We start from the raw sequence: 4,174 nt of genomic DNA, 5'->3' as shown, positions 1-4,174 counted from the left end.
CGCCTTGCGTGAGCTCTAGTCATGCAGCCTGACATCTGGGAGGATTTGTGGCGTTCTGCATGTGTCCTGGACATGCAGCCAGCCATGTGGAGCACGAGGTGCCGCCGCGCATGCGTCCGGAGCCATGCGAAGCGACACACGGGCAGCCACTAACTTGAATCTGATTGGCTGCTGTCTCCTATAATTACCCCACGACCCCAGCTCATTTCTTCACATCCAGACCTGTCCAAACCAAGTTAAAAATGTGAGAGAGAAGTAGAAAAAGAAAGCAAGTGATTCCGAGCTATTTCGAGAGTTTTAGAGAGTTTTCAAGATCAGTTCTCTACTGATTTCGAGTTAGCGCCTAGGGAAGGTTCTGTCCAACTGAAGACCAGTTCAGATGGGAAGTCACTCCAAACGTGGGCTGAGAGAGAGAGAGAAAGAATGTGGCCAATCTAGAGTATGGTCGATTATGAAGACCGATACTCCACCGCGAAGGCCAGTTCCGTCCAATCGACGATTCTCTACGATTGTGACGGGGAAGCTCTGTCCAAATCAGTCCGTCCAAGGCAGTCAGTATCTTTGATGGTCAAGCGGAAGTTCTGTCCGGAGTTAGTTCAGGTCCACGAGTCCAGATCAGCCTGTCGAGGCCTGTCAGTTTCTTCATGGTGAAGGACTGTGGACCGCGGTCGGTTGAAAGCTCCTTCTTCTTGCCTTTGGGGTAGGAATATAGGATATTGCTGATAGAGAGGATGAACACTAAGTCACCATTTCCCGGGGTAGTGTGTTGTGTTGTGTTAGAGTGTAGTAGATGGTTATGGAACCATAGAGTTAGTATAGCACCGATATACGGTATTACGAGTTAGATCGAGTCGTAGATACTCATAGTTATTATTGTAATTGTGGTTGATTTTTTTGCTTGCAGGTTCTGACATTAAGTCTTAAGTCTGATTTAGGTACCGGATTAGGCTTGGTGTGTATTTGGTTATTGTAAGCCTGACGTTGGCCTGTATGTGTTCGAGTGATTGCTTGTGAAGGGTGGTTGATATTAAAGCTATTCGGTATCATTGATTGGCCGATCATGTTCTCGTTTGATTGTTAGTCGATCGGCTAATGATACTTGTATAGTCAAAGTGTCTAACACTACATGAGCAATCAACTCAAGCGTATATATGGTTAACTAGGGATTGGTTGTTGACTTGTTTTCTTGCAGGTTCTCGTTACTTGAAGTTAGATCATGGCAGGAGGCCAAGTCTAACTTAGTAACAGTTTGCTTAGCCTTAGCATTTATTGCTTGCTAGGGCTATATTGATTGTTATTTTGGGTTGTCTAGGTTAGAGTCTAGGTTGCGGGTAGAGGCCGCCAGCTCACTGAGTAATACAAGATTACTCATCAAACTCTGTTGTCCTTTTTGCAGGTCGCTTGAGGTAAGGATGATCGGATAGCTTGGTTCTGGACGTTAGGACCGCCGGAGTAGATTTCATGCCTTCTGTAAACGGTATTCTGTTATGTGTTTGTTGGCTCGATTTGGCATTAGGCCGGGCCCAGTCTCAAATTATTCTATGTATGAATGTTTCCTAAATCAATAAAGTATTTATTTTATATGAGCTTCATCCCTAGCCCGTCACGTAGCGCTTCCGAACCATGGTGTTGGGTTGGACGGTCAGTCATGTTCTTGTTTGATTGTTGGCTGGCCGGTTGGCCTTTCATCTCCAACCCTGGGTGTTGGACGGTCGATTGGTCATGTTCTTGTTTGATTGTTGGCCGGTGGGTCGACCTATGCTTAGGACGGTTCGGGGGTGTTACATCCATACTCCACCGTCTCCAATACATCATCAGAAGCCTAGAGCTTCCCCTCTTCGACAAGAATCAGTGGTCCAAGTAGCACCAGACCCATGTCTCATATAGGGGAAACTGATCATCCCCCGGATTCAGAGTATGGTTCCGAACTGAGTGGAACCCGGATCGCAGGATTGCTAGAGCGATGTCTTGCCTAAGGGAAGCCTGCTGAGAATGAGCAACTCCGGTTGACTTGAGTGCACAGGTTATTCCCCGAGTTCGATGGTGAAATCGAACAATAAGGGGCAAACTGTTGGGGAAAAATACTAAGGTATTGAATTCCTCTAGACCCCAGGCAGAACACCGCCTCTGGATCCCCACTGGAAGGAACCCCAGTTCCCAGGATCCCCGCTAGAAGGAACTCTGGTTCCCGCTATGGAGCTTTCCGGGTTCGGTCCCAGGATCGCCCCCTTCCCCCGGAAAATGGAATACTTCCGATAAGGAGAACCTTTCATATTTCCGAATATAGAAGAGTTTAACCTACTCCAACCGACTAAGGCCCGCCTTAGGAAAACTATATAAAGGAACCTAAACCCTAAAGCAAGGGATCGACAATTGGAGACTTAGAGAATAGGGCTACACGGCTAGAATTAGGGTTCTTACTCAAATCATTGTAATCCTAGTTTGTCTACTCAATAAAACGTCTCTTCAAGTCTTTATCTCAACTGTATCTCTCGAAATTAATACAAATGCTAGCCTTCTCCATCGTTTTGTGGTACTCACAAAGATCCTACACAAAAATCTCCTAACAAGGATTGTTGGGGGAAAATATTCAGGTATTAAATTCCTCCAGACCCCAGGCAGGACACCGGCCTCTGGATCCCCGCTGGAAGGAACCCCGGTTCCGGGGATCCCTGTGGGAACCAAAATTCACACTGTCGATTTCCATTTAAATAATGAAAGTAGGAAAACCCTAATTTCCCAGATGTCCGGATATCTGCTAATACCACACGCTAAGCAATCAGAACACGAGGTAATAACGATAAAGTATATGAAATAGTAAAAAGAGAGAAAAATGAGTTTTATTCCGAATTCGCGTATGAGCGTTACAACATGGTAGAAGCCTCGGCTATGAGAGCTGTCGGCGAGATTCCTAGTTCTAACAACCTAAGACAGCAAAACCTAGTTGAGTCGCAGCTCGAAATAACAAAAACGGAAAGTTGCCTAATTGCTCTAAGTGATAAGTTTGCTCTCAAAGTTCCTCCTCCATGCCTCTCGCCTAGGACTCCTTATATACTCGCTCCTAGGTCGGTTTACACTTTTCCCCTTCTGCCCTTAAGCCATCATAGCCTAAAAATGGAGATATTCAATTTTTCCTGATCTTCGTAATTATCTTCAAAATTTCGTATTTATCCGCGGAAACTTGACATTTATCTTTCCTTGCGAACCAAGTATAAACCGTCCCACGGTTTACGGGCTGCTGGTTAAGAAATCGTAAGGTGGGCTTCGATTCATGTCTTAGGTCCCTTTGGTCCGTCTTTCGACTTGAATCGTTTATCACGACTTCTTTCGATAAAAACAAACTTTCCGCGGTTTTTATCGTAAAGTTTGATCGATGACTTCGAATGGCGGAAAACAGGAAATGGGTTTGCTACGGTCTTCGGGAGACAGCATCGAAGGGTAGACGAAAAGACCTTCGGGTCCCAGATAAAAGACCTTGTGGTCTGACAGGGACCTCCGGGTCCCAAACACGATCTAAGGATCCAAAGAGAGCCTCTGCTCCTCCTCCACAACCTCAGGGTTCCTAGGCTACCGTACGACCGGTCCATAGTCTTTAGAACCAAAACAAACCTAATGCAATGGCTCGATTTAAAGCAAGCAAGCAAAAGTCTGGATAAAAAGAAGGCCACGGCAGGGCCATTGATCGAAGAAATAATAAAGGCCACAAAGGACCAAGGCTTAAACAAATAGAGAAAGGAAAAGCAGTTCAAGTCGGAGATCCTCTCGGCTTAACGGATGAATCAACATCCAGATGAAGGACCAAGGTTTAAACAAACAGAGAAAGGAAAAGCAGTTCAAGTCGGAAATCCTCTCGGCTTAACGGATGAATCCACATCCAGATCAGAAGACGGTGGAATAGCAGGTTCATCCTCGAAAGTGGGAAGGGGGGCACATTTTTTCCTGGCTTCCTCTTGGACCACAGCCTTGTACTGTTCCAACGACGTGACCAAGTCCCACTGGGCACTCTGCTTCCTTAGCCACTCCCTCAGCAACTCCCAGCGAGCAACGACCCTGGCTCCATTCACGGCCATCACCATCTTAAACATGAAGGTCTGCGCCGCCGCCTTGAGAGCCTCGATATCTTCCTTCAGCTCTTGATTCTTCTGATTCATAGCCAGTGCATCAGCTAAAGAGA

This window comes from Brassica oleracea, unplaced genomic scaffold (assembly GCF_000695525.1).
Source record: "Brassica oleracea var. oleracea cultivar TO1000 unplaced genomic scaffold, BOL UnpScaffold00640, whole genome shotgun sequence".
Lineage (NCBI taxonomy): Eukaryota > Viridiplantae > Streptophyta > Magnoliopsida > Brassicales > Brassicaceae > Brassica > Brassica oleracea.
Note: the sequence above shows the minus strand (reverse complement) of the source record.